We start from the raw sequence: 19,674 nt of genomic DNA, 5'->3' as shown, positions 1-19,674 counted from the left end.
CGAATTAACCCCTTCCAGTACTTATGATGGTTTGTACTGGTTCTGTTCACAATTTTGGACTAGTAAAGTCAATGGTGACTTTACATGCCCTGGGAGACAGTAGTCAGTCCCAGGGTATGGAGTCTATGTTTGGGGGTCACTATGACACCCCTGTGTTACTGCACTTAGGGTGCTGTGTAACTCGCATGAAAAACAGATGATGCCCTATGGAGTAAAATACCCCATAGCCCATAAGCATACAAAAAGTCAAAGACATACCTCAAATCATGCCTAAGAGTCGGATGAAAAGAGTCTCACTCTTAGCAGGAGAAAAAAACAAACCCCTAAAATCCAGCAAAGCTGCTGGGGGACTCACTAGGTTTGGGAAATTAGCCTTATAAGAGAATTCTCCCTAACAGTCCAGACTCCATGGACGCTGTGGCTGCCCAGAGTGGTTCCCCAGCCTTCCAGGGAGGAGTCCGTAGTGATGGTGACCTGCGGGGCCGGCTGCCGGAAGGGCTTGCCCGTTCCCCAGGTTGCACTCTCTGGACCACCATGTGAGGTGGTCTGAGTGGAGAGGACGACGTATGCTGACCCGCTCTGCTTGGGAGCCCTTCTCATCTCCGTGGCGAAGAAAGGGAGGTACCGGTAGGCGGTACCCCGACGATACTACAGTGAGGATCCAGGTGTCTGCAAAGTTCTGGTGCCAAAAATGCACGTGAGAGGCAAGCCTGCCCCCCACCGGAGACACGTGGACCCGAAAGGACGCGTCATGCTTTATTTCCTTCCGAGGCTGCTGCTGAGGAGGGGGACTGGAAGAAGCCCTTGGCCCCCACCCCCTTTTTATTTTTATTTCAGACTGTCTCGACCTCCGTTCCTGGAAGCTCCGGAACCCACAGAACGACCGCCCCCTGTCGGAGCGTTGATGCGACTGGGTGTACACCTTGGGCGTGGTCTTCATTAGGATAAAGACTTCGCAGTTTGCAAGCTGTTCTTTTTATCTAATTCCTCGTCAGTGGTAGAGTGAAAGAGGTCACTACCCTCGAACAAAGGTCCAATATGCGTTCCTGGACATCCGGATTAAATTTAGTAGCCTGAAGCCAGGCGGCCCTTCTCATCTCCGTGGCGATGCCGATGGCCCAGCGAGAGGTTTTGATGTGGGCCACAGTGGACTCCATGAGGTACTGCGCTACCAGCTTGGCATCTCCAAGGCCCACCTTGAAGCATGCCTGGCTCTTCACCAGAAGTTCTGGAAGGAAGTCAGCAATTTCCCGCCAAAGCCTCTGGTTAATGGTTGCCAGCATGGCATCCGCGTTGGCTTGACGGTGGTACAGCGAGGCGTTGGAGTACAACTTCTTCCCAGACGCCTCCAAGATCTTCTCCTCCTTGCCTAGCAGCACAGAGGACAAGGTGGCCGAGGACGACTGAGGCTTAGAGTAGAGTGATGCCGCAGCGATCGCCGAAGAATGCGGTTGAGGGTATGCCGACAGCAAGAGTGCATCCCCCTCCATCTGTCTATACGGCGGTGAGGTGCCGATTGACAGGTTGGGCCGAGTGTGGCTTGAGCCACTACTTTTTGGCCAAAGCCACGATTTCCTTGTGCATCGGGATACCTGTTTTGGTAGAGGTCGTAGGGTGAGGACTTCTGTTAAGACCACCCCCCCTTCGGGCTGCTCGACCTCAGGTTGAGGAAGGCCCAAATATTCTACTAAACTTGCAAGCCTGTTGTGGAAGGCCTTTGCTGACAATGGCGTGTCAGGGTCCTCCTCCTCGTCTGTGTCCACCAGAGTGTCCGGCTGGTTCGGAGCGGGTGGCAGAGTGCTGGGAGCCGGAGACTGCTGCAGAGGCTGTTGTGGAACCACCTAAACTGTGGGAGGCAGGGGAGCCGGTATCTAAAGCGCTGGTAGGGGCAGCGGGGGCTGCGAGGGGCCTGTGGCACTGGAGCCATGAGAGGAATGACTATGTGCGCCGGTGGAGGGACCGGAGGGAGCAGGATGGCGGGGGGGAGGGGGGTGGTCTCATCATCGCCAGGAACCTTCCAAAGAACCAGTCTTCGGAGGCTGAGGAGGTGGCAGGAGTTATTGGCCGAGTGGCTGGGGGCTGCTGGGGCCGGAGCGCACTCTGTCTAGTTTGCAGGGGGAACCTGCCCTAAGCTGCTGATGGATAAACTGTAGGCCACATACCTGGTTGACACGAGCCCCATCTTGAAACTCGTTCTCCCGCCTGCTCCGTTCCTAGGAATGGCATCAGACGAGCAGCCATGTTGTCTGGCACGGCAGCCATCTTGTCGAGCTGCGTGCCACGTGCCAAAGTCATGGTACTTGGCTCCCTGGGCCCAACCTCCTCCAAGACTCTTGGTGATGGAGCATGAGGCCTACTCTGCACCTCAGGCCAAGGCCTGGAAGGCATATTGCCCTCGGCAGAATCACTGGTAGTGCTGCGTGCAGGTGACCCCTCGGACACTAGGTCGGTAAAAGAACCTTGCGGTCCCTCAGCACTGCTTCCGGAAGGATCTGATGAACCCTCGGCCGTTAGGCCGGTAGCTGGACTAGCCTCGGTACGTGTGCCGGTGCGAGAACCTTAGAGGTTCCTCTCGCTCAGGCGTTTCCTCGGGAAGGAGTCACCCTTACGGGGTGTGATGGAAAATAGCGGCCCTACCTTGGGTAGCGATCTCTGTCTGACGAAGTACTTCAAGTCCTCTGGAGGCAACCTTTCTCGAGCTCTCTCCCACCTAGCTAGGCTGTTCTTCAGTACGCGTGGTACAACCTTCCCAGCTGTGGACGGAGCCAAGGCAGAGGAGGCAAAGAGCGTGGGGGTCAGACATAGGGAAGAGCCCCTCGCAGGCTGAAAGGTCTAACAAATCTCAGGCCAGCCTGGTTCTTTTTGTGTATGATGTAAATGTGTCAATAGAAGCCCATGCCCCACTGTGAGGCTGGGATTTCCTCCACGGCCTGGCTTGCTACCAGCGAGCGTATTTCCGCCAACAAAGTTGCTGTACCAATCTGTGGGAGCAGAGGGGAGGAAGGAGGAGAAGGAGCAATGGGAGCCGGAAGCCCATGGATACTACTGAGAGGATCCATGGGTCTGTGAACCTTGTCTGCCAGCGATGTGTGTGAAGGGCAAGCCTGCCCCCCAACGGAGACTCGTGGATCCGGATGGGCCTGTCACAATTTCTTCCCCCCCCTGAGGTTGTGGGGGACTGGAAAAACCCCTTGTCAGCCGCCTTGTGCTGTTTGCGCCTGTGCTGGCTAGGGGATCTGTTCGGTTGCCTGGACGTCTCTCCTGAAAGCCTCCAAAGCCTCCGAAGGACCGACCCTTGTACGAGCGCTGGTGCGTTTGGCTGCAGGTCGTGGGATTGGACTTGGTGAGGATCGATAAAGAGTTTGCTGTCTGCAAGCTATTCTTTTTCTTATCGAGTTCCTCGTCCGTTGTTCAATGGAACAGCCCCCCCCACCCTCAAAAGGCAGGCCTAGTATGCGTTCCTGCACATCTGGGTTGAATTTTGTGGCTCTTAGCCAAGCTATCATTTTCATGTTGGTGGCGATGCAAATGGCTGGACCTGAAGTGTCGATATGGGCCACCGTGGACTCCATTATGTCTTGTGCCACTATGTTGGCCTCAGCCAGCCCAGCCTTGAAGCGAGCCTGGCTGTGGGCAGGGAGCTCAGGGAGGAAATCGGCGATCTCCCACCATAGCTTCTGGTTGACAGCCACCAACATGGCATTTGCATTGGCCAGGTGGAGAGTGGTGCTGGAATACATTTTCTTGCCAAACCCCTCCAAGATCTTTTCCTCCTTGCCAGGAGTGCCGAAGCTGAAGTCGCCAAAGAAGAATGTAGCTTGGATTACAGTGATGCTGCCGCTATCACCGAGGAATGTGGGTGGGGTGTGCCGACAATAAGAGGGGGTCCCCTTCCGTTTGCCTGTATTTAGCATCGAAACGCCTATTGCTGGGTAGAGTGTGGCTTCAGCAATTTTTTTTTGGCAAGCGCTACTATGTCTTGCTGAAGTGGGATTCCCATCCTTGCACTAGGCGTAGCGTGAGAACTTCAGCCAGTACCCCCGCCTCTGGTTATTCCACCTGTGGCTGCGGGATTCCTAGGTACTCAGCCAGGCCCGCCAGCTGTTCATGAAAAGCTTTGGCTGACGATGGAATGTCCGTGCCCTCCCCCTCCTCTGTGTCCACTGTTGTGTCCTGCGGTCCAGGGGAGTCGTAGGAGTACTGGGCGCAGGCAGCTGTGGCGTGCTGATTATCACTGCCGGAGGCTGCTGAGGTGACATAGCCGGGGCTGCTGTGACTGATACAGGCATGGAGGCCCCCGGAGCTGTCATGACTGGTACGGGCATGGGAGCTGTGGGCCGAGCTGGACACAGGGGCGGTGCCATGGGTGCTTGCGGCTGAGCTTGAGGGAGCATGTCCATGATCACATCCCTGAAGATGGTACCCATCTGTGGTGATCTCATGAGAGCGAGGAACTTCTTGAAGAACCCGTCTTCACATGCCAGAGGAGTGCCTGAAGGTATAGGCATAGGGGTCGGGCACTGAGACTGCTGTGTCCTGGGCGTGCCTCGTCTCGCTGCACAGGGCAAAGTATACCTGCTCTGAGAAGTGAATGGATAATATGTGGACCAAGTGACAGGGAGGACCAATCTCACCTGGAAGTTATTTCCCCTGCCTGGTCTCTGAAAGGAAAATGCTCAGGTGAGCCGCCATTTTGTCTGGCATAGCGGCCATTTTGTTTTGCTCTGTGCCACTTGCCTGCGTCGTGGAACTTGCTGAGCTGGGACCGCCTTCCACCAGTACGTTGATCAGGACGGGGCCTGGTAGGCGGAGTGCCCTTGACTGTGGTGCCGGTAGTGCTGCGTGCATGTTCCCCGTCACACATGGGTCCGGTGTTAAGGTGTAGCCCCTCAGGTTGCGACCCGGTAATAGAGCCTTGCGGCCCCTCAGCGGCAGCACTGGTAGGATCTTGCGTCCCCTCAGCCTGGTGGCCGGTAGCTGGAGCAACCTCAGTGTTGTTGCTGGTTTTAGGACCTGATGGGTCCCTCCCGCCTTTGGCGCTTCCTTGGGAAGGAGTCACCCTTGCGGGGTGCAGAGGAGAACAGGGCACCTGCCTTGGAATGGTCTTCTGCTTCACAAACGCTTTGGGGTCCTCTGGAACGATATTCCGATCCCACCACCTGGCTAGTCGGTTCTTGAGCGTGCGCGGAGTCAAGGCATTGCATGCGGTACAGCCGTCCCAGCCGCGGTCTGGGCCAAGGCACCAGAGGCAGAGCGTGTGGGGGTCGGACGTTGGAAAGGGCCCCTCGCAGGCTGGACACCTGCTGAAGCCCGCTGTCGTCGACATGCGCCTAGGAGAAGCATGGCGCCAGAGGACAAAAGCAGTACCTGAAAATTGAAAAGAAAAAAGAAGACAAGAATACTTCTCCGGGGAAGAGCACATGGAATTACTGGGCCAGAGGCCTAACCCAGGAACGCTGGTGAAAGCGGTCCGATCCAGTCGACGTGGAAAAGAGGACTGGAGAGTGGCGCCAGTGGACAGAGTCAGGGGAGCGCATGCTCCAAGGGCCGCACTCCCACGAGCATCTAAATTTAAAGGGGAAGATGATTTTTCTGGTGAAAAAGTTCTGTCTCCCGTCCCTAGCGAGGGACGCCCATACAGTATGGAGGAAAGGGGACAGGACGTAGGAGTAATAGAGGACATAGGGGAAATGGTCAACACATTTTTTTTAGCTCAAGACCCAGCGCGAACAGACTGGGATTAAAAACCTTACCAGATCCTGAGCAGACAAACCTATTGATTAACTTGGAGACTTCAACATCTATCCGTATACTTCCTTTTGCTCCTCTGGACTCTTTTGTGACCTCTGCGACTCGCGCTCTCTTTCTATTCTTCCCTCTGGCCTGACTCACTCTGCAGAGCATACTCTGGATGTTCTGATCTACTCAGACCTCCCCCTCTCTAACACTCTCACCACTCCTCTGTACCGGAGTGATCACTTTCTCCTCTCCTCTCATCTCTTCCTTTCTACCTCTCAGGCCGAGCCAACCTTCACTCTGCCAGCCACCTTCTCGGTCATCCGACACATAAAGCATGTGTCAGTTGAGGCTTTCACTACCACTTTCTCTCCCCATCCTCGACCTCTGGCTGACTCGCATCCAGACACAGCCCTTTCCATGCTCCATTCCTCTATCTCTGATACTCTTGATGTACTTCCCCTGTCATGAGGATCCGCTTGAAGCCCAAAGTCAAGTGCAACTCCTGGTACGACTGAAACCTCATCACCCTTAAACGAAGGTGTAGGGTGGCTTAGAATGAATGGCTATCATTGTGTGCACAACTGACGAACTGGCCTGCAGCCTGCTCCAAAGGCAATACTGACTCTCTGACCTCACTAAGAAGAGAGCTCACATCAAAGCCTGCGTCTCTGCGGCATCTAACAACTCGGCTTAACTCTTTAAAAATCTGCAAGGAGCTGGCCAATCCTGCTACAGTCTGTACCTCTCCTGTCCCCTCCCAGGTCCTCTGCATGGCCCTGGCCTCTCATTTCATCTCTAGTAAGAGGCCAGGCTCACAGGCAGGACAAGTGACCATTTACAAAACCTGGGGAAAAGACCCTCCATTAACATTGAAGGGCCCCAAGAAACCCCCAGTGGGTAATCTTCAGAGTATGTGGAGCAAAGGGGCGTGCTCCCACCAGGGAACTCGAGGGACCCGGGACCAAGAGGATCGTGGTGGAGGGGGATCAAACAGAGGAAGGCCAAGACAATCCAAGATATTTGAAGATCTACTAGAAACAGAGGATAAACCAGAGGTGAAATTCGATAGACTCAATAGAGTTGGCCCTGTACAGAGGAACCAGGGGCTCGGCTTAGGGGTGTTTTGGCCACGCTAAAAGATTATAGAACCAAGGAACAGATTTTACAATCATCCAGGAAAGCCAAGCAAAGAACGTACAATGGGTCTCACCTGATGCTGTTTCAGGATCTTTCCCTGACAACTCTGGCCAAAAGAAGAAAAATGGAGCCGGTCATTCGGGCACTCAGAGACAAGGGCATTCGATACAGGTGGACATTTCCATTTGACTTACTGTTTGACTAGCAAGGGAAGCAACAGCGGATCGTTCCTACCAAGGATTGCGGATCTTGGGGATCGAGGAAGAGGATCAAGATACAAGGACCCCCAATCATTGGTTTAAAGAGGCCTTAAGAGGTGGGAATGGTCTACAGTGGTGAAACGAACAAGAAACAAAAAAGGGGGTAGCAACCCCAACTGAAAGGCCCGGTAGTTGGACAGAAGTGAGGGAGGGAGGGAGCCGACCTCTGAGAAGAAATGTCCTATTTGAAATGGTCAATAAGGTACTAAGGGCGATTCAAAACGCAAGCCTGAGGAGGGCAAGCAAAGAGTACTATACAGGAGGTCCTGAGGGGACGGTGGAATTCAGAATAGGTTGGGGGAACCGATCGCAGTGCAGGCTGAGAGACGGAGGGGGCTTAACCCCAGAGGAGGAAGTTGGTGCAGAGTTGCAGTCTGCTGCAGTCCAACCCCTTTGTTCCTGGTCGAGCGGTGTGATAGTCTGTTCACTACCTTCACTAATTGAGCTGGGAGGTGTAATCTACATTAACCTGCTTTCCACGCGGAGCGGCCGCGGAGTTGGTGCAGAGCTGCAGTCCGTGGCATCTGGGTGAGTCGGGTGCGGTGAAGTTGCGACCACCCATAATGGAAGTAGAAGCCTCTGATTGAAGATGCCTGAGAAGTCATCGACCTACGCGGAAAGACTGGGGCATGGAGTTGAGAAGCCCGTTAAAACCGTCTTCCCGTGCGAAGAGACTCGCATCTGCACCGGCGTGCATCAGAACAACAAAAACAGCTGAGGAATCAGGTCAATCAGTCAAGCATTGAATGAAAGTACGTGCAAAGAAAAAAGCACTCCAGGAAACTTGCACATAGCTGAAATGGATAAATCACTGCGGAACGAAGTGTCGCCCAGAGGACCTCTACAGCCGGAAGAAGTCGTGAAGACGGCATCGGTCGGGAGCCCTGTAAAAGAGAGGCTGCTGTTTACACCACCAGGGCTAGAACAGACTGCCAATTGCTCAAGCGAAGCATCAAGCTCAGGCGGAGGTTAACTCATCCCCATTAAGAACAAAAGAAAAAAGTTCAAATTTTAGCCAGCGTTCAAAGGACAATATGGAGAATGACCAAAAAAATAAGAGAACAACTGACAACAAATATTTGAGTAAGGCAGCAACACATCGGAAAGTCCAAAAAAAGTGGTTCTGCCAGAGAACATTAATAAAGCCCTTAAATTACAATCTCCTTAAAAAAGAAATTAAGAAAAAAGCAACGGTGTCAGGAAAAGTATCCAACGAAATGTCGGACAGAGACATTTTAGAGAGCATTAACATATCCCAAGCCTGCGTTCTTCCGGAGAAAACGAGACCGAGGATACTCGAGACCTGTGCTATTATACCTGTACCAAACTCGGAGGAGAGAAGCAAAGGCCTCACAACGTCTACGCCACTAAGATGGCATTTCGGCCAAGACCCGAGGAAAGCGAACCGAGAGTCCTTTGATAAAGCACAAGAGCATACAACTCCAATATACAAGTACAAGCGTATAGTGGACTGTTAGGCAGAAACCTGTGCAGTTCCCTTGGGGAACACTGCAAAAGATTTAAGACTACAGGTAGAGCAGTAAACCCCTTTGGTAGCAGTCCGCACCACCCAGATTTACCTGGTAGCTGTGGCTGAGCAGTCAGACTTCTCTCAAGAAGAGTTAGGCAGTATGCAAAGTATACACAATATGTACCAAAACACAATAGCACAAGCAAACACTGACCAGAGCTTGGTTTCAAAAGTATATAGTTATTTATTTAAAATACACATAAGTTAAAAACACTCTAGCAAAAAAATATGGTAAAAAACACTTCAACACAGTTATAATGAAAGTAGATTCAATCCTTTCTCCTATCTAGACAACTCTAGGTTAACACCACTTAATTAAAACAGAGGTGAGTGCTTAACGTTAGATGACACTCTAGTAGTTTCCAAGAAAGGGAGAGAAAAAGCAGAAATAGGTTAAACACACCACTCTAAGGTCCAGAACACTTGCAATAGGCTTAAAGAAGGATAAAGTCACAGGTGAGCAAAAGTCACTAGGCAGGGCCCACTCTTAGAGTAGCCGGAGCGAAAATGTGCCCAAGATCACACCGTTAGTTAGAGATTCAAAGTCTTGCAACGAGTCAAAAAGAGTTTAGAGTGGCTCAGAAAGTTTAGCCAACGTGTCCCAGGCACTCCCAGGTTCGAAAGCCGGGGACTAAATCTACCCCGTACAGTCGGTGGCAAGGGAAGCCAGGCGGAACACAGTACCTTAAGCGGAAAGGATCCTCCAGCGGGGGCAGTTGTTCCAGGCAGCGACAGCAAGGCTCGACGTCGGTCAGGGGAGAAGAATATCTCGCTGAAGAGCAGAAGAGAAAGGTCGTAGCACTGCCCGGGAAGAAACCAGCCGCGGAGTCCTCCGGTTAAAGGGTTGGTACCGACTTTCGCGGTATGGGGGTAAAGTGTGGTATTCCGGATGCCGGGGTGCTTGGCACAGGCAAGGCGGCCACGAGATACCTCAAAGAACGGAAAGAAGGCGAAAACTGGTTGTCCCCACCAGTCAAGGGAAGGAGCCACTCCGTTAAGAGTTCTCCTCGGTCGTCGGGAAAAAGTGGTGAGACGGTTCAGCAGGGCTCCACCGGGTGGTGTCGTCGAAGCAGGTCGGCTCAGCTCTTCCCTCGTCGGATTCTTGGTCCTGTGGCGACTTCTGAAGTCCCAGTCCCCAAAGCCCTGCTTTTATGCAGCAAACCCCCATTCACCCAGCCTAGCTGTCACTCAAACATGCTAAGTGGTGAGCCGGGCGGCTCACCACTTGGGCCAATCAGGACGGAGTGCGACTTGAGTTACCAAGGTAACTCAGTCCAGGGTGCCTAAATCCCCCCTCCACCCCTCCTAAGTACCCCAGACAGAGTGGCACCACTTTGGAGGGCTTCTGTGGAGAAGCCCGCCAAAAGTGGAACAAAGGGCTCCACTTTGGGTCAGAGTTACAGAGGCGAACACCAACGCCATTTTAGAATCAAGTTTTGGCAAAAAGTCCCAACCGGAGTTATAAAAATAAATATATAAACCGGCGGTATGTTTAAGGCTACCGTAAATAAATAATTAAATGTGTTAGCCTAAAACAATGGGAAATCCCATAGGAAAATATTCGCGGTTGAATATAAAACGTAGTTTCCACTGCCACCAGCCAAAACTCGATCAGGGGGGACGGAGACGTGCCCCCTCGACTAACAGACCCTGGGGCAATCGAATTGCCCCAGCCAGTACGTCCACAATATGATGGTTTGTACTGGTTCTGTTCAGGATTCAAGACTAGCAAAGTCTTTTGTGACTTTACATGCCCTGGGAGACAGTAGTCAGTCCCAGGGTATGGAGTCTATGTTGGGGAGTCCCTAGGACACCCCTGGGTCACGGCACAGAGGGTGCTGTGTAACCCACATCACAAAAATACATGAGGCCCTATGGAGTAAAAGACCCCATAGCCCATTCAACACAAGGTTTGTCCAAGATAACACAGTTCAACATGTCCAAGAGTGAGGGTAAAAGAGTCTCACTCTTGGCAGGAGAAAAAAAATAAACCCCAGAAATCCAGCAAAGCTGCTGGGGGACTCACTAGGTAGGGAAATTCAGCCTAAACAGAGAATTCTCCCTAACACTCGCCCCCCCCAGACTAAGGGACAGGAGGATTTAATCCACTCCTGGATGAACCTCATACCTCTAGTCGATGATATACATCCTAGAGAGTCCATCAGCATTTTGATGGTGACACCTTGACCTATGTTCGATGGAGGACTCAAAGGTTTTCTTTTGCAAGCTAACGGACCTACAGACCCTTTGAGGAACATCAGTCTTTTTGTTATAGGGGATCTGGTTGACCAGTCCCTCAGAAGTTGGTACAACTTCTGAACCTATGTTAGGCTTTTTCAAGGGGTCCTTATAAAGGATTCCCTTAGATCTAGAGGGGCCTCCAAGGTTCCTCACCACCTCTCTTGTGGGAGCAGGTTGGGTCTTAGGCCTCTTGGTTGGAGGGGTTGGGGTTAGGCAATGTACCTGCTTCCCCTTCCTCTTAGATCTACCTTTACCTATTTCAGGAGTTTCCCCCCTAATATTAGGATTTGAGTTGGGGTCTTCAGTAGAAGGTCCAACAGTCTGAAGGTTTTTGGCCTTAGACTTTTCTTTTCTGGTTTTCCACCAGCACTGAGAATTACCAGTTCTCTCAGGTCCAGATAGGGGCCTAGTTGGTCTATCCACCTCTTCCTCAGAAGTAGGGGGGGTCAGAGACTCGGAAACTAGGGGAACAAGGGTGGAGCTTGGTTGGGGCTCCCATGTTCCTAGCATACTATCCTGAACTGTGCCTGGGTTAGAGGTCAACTTACTAACACCAGGGCTTGTAGTGGGGTTCTCAGTAGAGGGTCCCACAGGCTTAGAAGGGTCCTTCAAGGTAGCCTGTCTAGCCAATTTGGTTAAGTTCTGCTTCTCCATACTGGGAGGCCTGGGGGTATGTGACACTACTCCTAGAGTTCTTAGGTCATTCCCCAACAGGACCTTCCCAGGTACCTCAGTCTGAACACTGACAGGGATCCTCACTGTCATGTTGTTACACTGAATGAGGGCTGGTAGAATAGGAACCATTTGGGCAGGGCCTCCAGACATTTTAGTGGGACCTTTGGGTGCTTTGGCCACATCCTCAGGTTGAAAGAAGCTTTCATCCACTACTGTTCTGCTGGCCCCAGTGTCTCTCCTGGCAGGAGTATCCTGGCCATTGACAAGAACACTGTCCACATAATACACCTTAGAGTTAACAGGTAGGGAGTTATACACAACCCTATTCTGGGGACTAACCAGACCCATAGGCTCTAAGTTTACAGTTGCTTGAAGACCCAAGGGTTCTTCAGCAAAGAGTTCAAAGTGGGCACTAGCCATCTGTACTTCATCCTCAGGAGTGAAGGTTAAGGAGACTGTGCTGATCCCTGCAGGTTTACCCTTGCACTTGGGATCTCCTTTGATATGGTCAGTACCCTGACAGACATAGCATTGTCCAAATGCTCTCTGGAAGGGTGGCTTGTTCTGACCTCCTTCTGGCTTGTGGCCAGAAGGTACAGTAGCCTGACTAGGTTTCCCATGTGGCTTACCCTTATAGTTTTGTTTGGGGCCCTCTTTGGAATTTGTAGTATTAGAATTCTCTTTGGAGTCCTTCTTAGACTGTTTTTCCCCATCCTTCTTCTGAGTTACCCCAGAATCCTTGTGAGTGGCCCTGTTGGCAACCCACAAGTCAGCAGCCTTAGCTAGTTTCCGGGAATCTAATTCCCTGGAATCAGCCAAGTGTTGTCTGAGCTCAGGAGAGCAGGCATCATAAATAGTCTCCAACATAAACAAATTCTTCATACCTTCATAAGTGTTCACCTTGTAACCCTTAATCCATCCCTCTAAGTTTTTCAAACATTCATTCACCCAGGTAGCCCAAGGGGTACCATCATGCTTTTTGAGGCTCCTAAACCTCTTAAGATACTGGGAAGGGGTCTTCCCAAACCTAGCTATCAAAGCTAGTTTCACACATTCATAGTCCTTCCTATCCTCCTCCCCCATCTCCATTACCACATCAGTTGCAACAGGGGGAAGCCTAGAGAACAACCAGGTGAGTAAGTCATTTCCTGTGATGTTCTGGAGCCCATGATTATATTCAAACAGAGACAACCAATCCAACACATCCAACTTAGGCTCATACATACCAACCAATTCTTTAGGCATCCGGGGTCTTTTAGGACTGGAACTTCTAGAGGAGCCAGAGAGAGAAACATTCTCAACAGATAATTTCTTCATTTCTAAGTCATACTTGAGCTCCATTTCCCTTAGCCTTAGTTCTTTGTCAGTTTGAGCATTAAGTTTCTTATACTCCAATTCTAGCTTCATTTTCTCCAGTTCAAAGTACTGAGGACTAAATGTGGGACCTGGTAAAGGTCCAGTAGGTACAGCAGGTAGAGCAGGCAGAGGCCTAGGGGGGACAGTTACAACAGCCTCACCCTCCTCTTCTGACTCTTCCTCAGAATCATCAACATTTTGCTCCATGTTAACTTCAACACTGTCATCTACAGTTGCTGGAGTGGTAGGTTCCTCTGAACCATCACCCAGACTTTGGTTAGCTAACAATCTTTCAATCAGCTCCATTTTTTTGCCCTTAGTCAGGAGATCCTTATGTTTACAGAGCACTCTTAAACAATCAGCAGTTTTGGCTGCAAGGGACTCTTGACTATAGCTTTCTATAACTGACATGTTAGAGGTTTTACTTTTTCAGTGCTAAGCTTTGTGGTTAGTTGCACTAAGGTATCTAAAGCACAATAAAATGTATACTCAATACAAATCCCACCGCTGTACACCAGTGTTAGGCAGAAACCTGTGCAGTTCCCTTGGGGAACACTGCAAAAGATTTAAGACTACAGGTAGAGCAGTAAACCCCTTTGGTAGCAGTCCGCACCACCCAGATTTACCTGGTAGCTGTGGCTGAGCAGTCAGACTTCTCTCAAGAAGAGTTAGGCAGTATGCAAAGTATACACAATATGTACCAAAACACAATAGCACAAGCAAACACTGACCAGAGCTTGGTTTCAAAAGTATATAGTTATTTATTTAAAATACACATAAGTTAAAAACACTCTAGCAAAAAAATATGGTAAAAAACACTTCAACACAGTTATAATGAAAGTAGATTCAATCCTTTCTCCTATCTAGACAACTCTAGGTTAACACCACTTAATTAAAACAGAGGTGAGTGCTTAACGTTAGATGACACTCTAGTAGTTTCCAAGAAAGGGAGAGAAAAAGCAGAAATAGGTTAAACACACCACTCTAAGGTCCAGAACACTTGCAATAGGCTTAAAGAAGGATAAAGTCACAGGTGAGCAAAAGTCACTAGGCAGGGCCCACTCTTAGAGTAGCCGGAGCGAAAATGTGCCCAAGATCACACCGTTAGTTAGAGATTCAAAGTCTTGCAACGAGTCAAAAAGAGTTTAGAGTGGCTCAGAAAGTTTAGCCAACGTGTCCCAGGCACTCCCAGGTTCGAAAGCCGGGGACTAAATCTACCCCGTACAGTCGGTGGCAAGGGAAGCCAGGCGGAACACAGTACCTTAAGCGGAAAGGATCCTCCAGCGGGGGCAGTTGTTCCAGGCAGCGACAGCAAGGCTCGACGTCGGTCAGGGGAGAAGAATATCTCGCTGAAGAGCAGAAGAGAAAGGTCGTAGCACTGCCCGGGAAGAAACCAGCCGCGGAGTCCTCCGGTTAAAGGGTTGGTACCGACTTTCGCGGTATGGGGGTAAAGTGTGGTATTCCGGATGCCGGGGTGCTTGGCACAGGCAAGGCGGCCACGAGATACCTCAAAGAACGGAAAGAAGGCGAAAACTGGTTGTCCCCACCAGTCAAGGGAAGGAGCCACTCCGTTAAGAGTTCTCCTCGGTCGTCGGGAAAAAGTGGTGAGACGGTTCAGCAGGGCTCCACCGGGTGGTGTCGTCGAAGCAGGTCGGCTCAGCTCTTCCCTCGTCGGATTCTTGGTCCTGTGGCGACTTCTGAAGTCCCAGTCCCCAAAGCCCTGCTTTTATGCAGCAAACCCCCATTCACCCAGCCTAGCTGTCACTCAAACATGCTAAGTGGTGAGCCGGGCGGCTCACCACTTGGGCCAATCAGGACGGAGTGCGACTTGAGTTACCAAGGTAACTCAGTCCAGGGTGCCTAAATCCCCCCTCCACCCCTCCTAAGTACCCCAGACAGAGTGGCACCACTTTGGAGGGCTTCTGTGGAGAAGCCCGCCAAAAGTGGAACAAAGGGCTCCACTTTGGGTCAGAGTTACAGAGGCGAACACCAACGCCATTTTAGAATCAAGTTTTGGCAAAAAGTCCCAACCGGAGTTATAAAAATAAATATATAAACCGGCGGTATGTTTAAGGCTACCGTAAATAAATAATTAAATGTGTTAGCCTAAAACAATGGGAAATCCCATAGGAAAATATTCGCGGTTGAATATAAAACGTAGTTTCCACTGCCACCAGCCAAAACTCGATCAGGGGGGACGGAGACGTGCCCCCTCGACTAACAGACCCTGGGGCAATCGAATTGCCCCAGCCAGTACGTCCACAATATGATGGTTTGTACTGGTTCTGTTCAGGATTCAAGACTAGCAAAGTCTTTTGTGACTTTACATGCCCTGGGAGACAGTAGTCAGTCCCAGGGTATGGAGTCTATGTTGGGGAGTCCCTAGGACACCCCTGGGTCACGGCACAGAGGGTGCTGTGTAACCCACATCACAAAAATACATGAGGCCCTATGGAGTAAAAGACCCCATAGCCCATTCAACACAAGGTTTGTCCAAGATAACACAGTTCAACATGTCCAAGAGTGAGGGTAAAAGAGTCTCACTCTTGGCAGGAGAAAAAAAATAAACCCCAGAAATCCAGCAAAGCTGCTGGGGGACTCACTAGGTAGGGAAATTCAGCCTAAACAGAGAATTCTCCCTAACATGGACTTATTCCACGTAATGAGCTACACAAAACCATTGAAAGCCCCCCCTATAATGGCCACTACTAAAGACATCACAGTGTAGCCTAGTAAAGAGGTTGCGAGCACTGACTCAACAGCTTCAAAATGTGAAAGTCTGATGAAGGACTCGCGTTGCAAGGGGCCTATAAACCAGCAGAGAAGGAAATGGAGGCCTACTACTCACAACGCCGGGCACAAGAACATCTAGGAGATATGAACAGACATCTGCGGCCAGAAATGACTACCTAAATACACTGCAAAGGAAAACACGAGGCTCGAGTGATACATCACAAACAAAAGACACCCCGGCAAAAAAACCTGACCTCCTGAATATTATGGCAACGGTCCCAATAGCATTAGCTCCATTCAGCAAACTCTATGAAGCCATAAATGACACACTAATGGACCAAACATCACTCATTGCACCGATGCACACTAAGATGACTTACCTAGAGGGCTTTATAATGGCTAAAGGGTGGGGACCAGATGCCATATACAATCAAAGACAGGATCACGACCGAAATTACGGGGGGAAGTACAACACAGCACCTCTAGTAGTGTAGCCAAAGTAAAAGACAACCTCAAAGAGGTTACAACACAAACAGAGCCACAAAGAAAACAAGTCCCCTCCTTCCTACAACTTGACATGGGTTCAGAAAGACCTGCGAACAAAGTCAACCACTTAGTGAACAAATTAACATCTATGGGAGGAGCAATAGGTCCTCCAAAGGCCCCTCAACTCTAAAAGGCAAATAAGGGAAACGAAAGCAAAAAGCAGAAAGAAAACGGCTGCATCTATTTGGAACAGGAAGGCATTTTGTGCATCACAAACCCAGTACCAGAACAACAAAACAAAGGAAAAGAACCAAGTGCTAATAATGTATTCTCCTTTGGTATATTCAACCAGACGCTTTGGCCAAAGGAAAGCTCGCTAGCACCCAAACCACTCTTACAATTGCAAACATCTGGAAGACAGCAGAAGAGGAATAAAGAAGTGCTGAAAATCAAAAAGTTCCAGGAGCAAAGCAACAAAGGCGATCGCCCGGAATGGAGGAGAGAGAAGGGCGCCCAGATCGCCCCAAACCAGAAAGACATTAGCCAAAAAAAGTGACCTCTTTCTCGGAAGAAAGTACTGTAATTATAGCAGACTTGATGAACCTGAGCACATATGCAATTGAGGAATCGGAATCTGAAATTAATAATGCATTGGAATACAAAAGGAAAGCAGATCCAAAGGAAAACAATAATTTAAATGTGGAACCCCAAAAAAAAGGTGTTCATAACTGAGCCAATATCCTCTAATTTAGGAAGGGACCATTCAAATAACGAAAACCAAATTCAACACCATACAAGGAGCCCAAGAAAAGGGCCAGCAACATTGCAAAGGCAAGTGAGAGAAACGTCCGTTGCAACCAGTTCCAAACACAGAAGAGATGATTGTCGATCGGAAGTTAACATGAAAAGAGTGACTGGGGGACTAGAAACTCAACCAGGTCACCATAGGCCCCTTTAGAGAAACGAGAGAAAGGAAAAAACAGAGCCTAACTAAGGAAAGGAGCTATTTTTCAGAAAAACCAACAGCAAGGCAAGACTCAAGAAAAAGAACAAATGCACCCACGAGCAAAATACAAAGCAAGTGGATTTTTAAATTGAAACTAACAAAAAAGTATGACGACAATCTAACTTTGATCATAATGACAATAATGGGACTATTAAAACAAATACCAAACCTACAGCAATTACAGAACGACATTTGGATAGTGGAACCCTGCCACAGAGGCAGGAGAGGATGCTCCTTTCTCTACATCCATTCAAAATTAATAAAATGATTAAAAGAAGAAGGTAAAAGCTTCAACATCTTGGGTTATGAGTTGAAAGAAGTAAAGCAAGAAGGTAAAGCTGACGAAGAAGAACAAAGAGATAACCCATACACAAGAACAGAGCGAGAAAGGAGTTCACAAGGAAGAGCAAGAGGAGCAATAAAAAACCCAGAACTGACAGTACAACCTCTCCTGAAAATACACAAGAAGGAACATACGGAGAAGACGAGAGAGACCAGGAGCAGAGACCCTTAAGGCCAAAAAAAAAAACGGTGAACCCAGTTTTGACATTAGTAAAGCAAAAGGCAACTACTCAAAATTGAAACAAAAAGACAAAATCATTAAAATGAGTGACCCAAAATGGTGGACCTGGTCAGCACCTCCCCCAAAACCATCTAACAGAATTTAGCCATCAGTAGAAGGATGTGAGGTCCTAAATCTGGGAAATGAAGATCAAACTAGGGGAGGGAAAGATTCACTCATCAAAATGGCCTCCTGGAATACTTGTGGATTTGGACACTTGACAGTGTCCAGAGAGGCAGATTTGGGTTCCTTCGATATCATCTGTCTCCAAGAGACTTGGCTTACCACGAAGCCTCATATGGACGGCTACACAATAGCATTTACAACAGCCAGGAAAGGACCAACAGGAAGGCCGACAGCTGGCGTTATTACAGCAATTCGCTCAGGCTCGGACTTGGATATGTTTGCACAAATCTTGCCATCGCCGTTTATACAAGGGGTCTTACTGAATTGGATAAGGAGATTAAGCAACGATGGTCTCACAACAACGGAAACCATTGTATTGATAAATACATACTGGAATGCGGACGCTATCAAAAAGGACGCATATCTAACTTCTACATACAACACTTTAGAAGAGGAATTCTCGAATCACCATTAACACACGCAATAATTACAGGTGATTTCAACGCGATTTGTGCGGACATTGGTGACCAAAGGAAACACCTTCCACGATCAGCCCCAATTTTTGAAAGAGGCAGATTACTGGAGAATCTAATGGCCGAAAATGATCTTCACAATCTTCATTGGACAAGACTTGGATCCAACCTACATATACCAACTTGGGAACGCAATAACCAACGCAGCATGATCGATCACACTTATGTCTCAAATGAATTGCTGGGGCTGATCGACACCTTCGCAATTATTCGAATTGCCAACAGCGATCATAACATCTTGAAAACAACTTGGTCTGCTTCTAGAGAAGCAAAGCAGCGAATGCCATACGATTTAGAGACTGTGCAGAGAGGAAACAGATTAAAATAATCTGAAAAGGCAATTAAAGGCAATTAAAGCCATGACTAGCCATTATCAAGATCACAGCTAACACAAAAGAGACTCAGAGCCACGAGCAATGAAATAGACTAAACTCCCCTTCTACAGATATACACTACGAAAAGTGGAAAGAACCTAAATGGAAGCAAGCATGTTCGATACAACTACGACATCCAACTGGTAGCAAGAAGAAAACAATTAATTTGCATTAAAAAAAAATCTAACACGTTGGAAAACCAGAAACGTGTGAAGCAAGCAAAAATACAATATAAGCATTCGCTAGTCCAACGCAGGCGTACTTTATACCAGATTGACACCGAGGAGATGCTACGCGCAATAAGGGGTAAGAACTCAAAATAATTCTGATCTCTGATTAGAGGTATAAACAGAACTAATGAAGATCTCTTACAAAATAATGGTGGGGAAGCCCAGTGGGTCACACATTTCACTAACTTGTACAAACTGCCCCCATCAATTATTACCCAGTACGAAGACAACATGGGGAATTTCGGAAGACTTGCAAACAATTCTGAAAAAAATTAAGAAACTAACAAACTCAAGAGCACCTGGACCGGATGGTATATCAATTTAGAACTAAAGAAGTACCCAGAAGAATGGCCAAGGTTCATGATGAAAATCTTTAAGAACTGTAAAAAGTTCAAGAGATCCCAATTTCATGGGGGAGGGCTATGGCAGTTCCGTTTCATTAAGAGAGGTGCAAGAGACGATTCCCGCCAGTACAGCCCGATAGCCCTTCTCGACGTGATCGGAAAAGTCTTTAGATCTCTTGCTCTGGACGCTTTTCAGAATTGTCTGAAATCTTCCGACTTGTCTGATCCATTTCAATCGGGTTTTATAAAGAACTCAGGGACAACAACAAACATACTCCTGCTGAGTACCATCAAAGCAAGAACCATGCAGGGTGGACAAACAGTGTACATGGCACTCATTG

General features: G+C 49.0%; 1 protein-coding gene across 12 annotated transcripts in view; it reads right to left on the bottom strand.

Annotated features, from left to right (window-relative positions):
* Positions 1-19,674, bottom strand: part of MYCBP2 (MYC binding protein 2) — a 3,160,061-nt gene that overhangs the window by 838,090 nt on the left and 2,302,297 nt on the right. The gene's annotated exons all lie outside the window — the stretch shown is intronic.

Source organism: Ambystoma mexicanum, chromosome 7q, assembly GCF_040938575.1.
Source record: "Ambystoma mexicanum isolate Mex_15411 chromosome 7q, UKY_AmexF1_1, whole genome shotgun sequence".
NCBI lineage: Eukaryota > Metazoa > Chordata > Amphibia > Caudata > Ambystomatidae > Ambystoma > Ambystoma mexicanum.
Note: the sequence above shows the minus strand (reverse complement) of the source record. Positions and strands in the feature narration are given on the sequence as shown.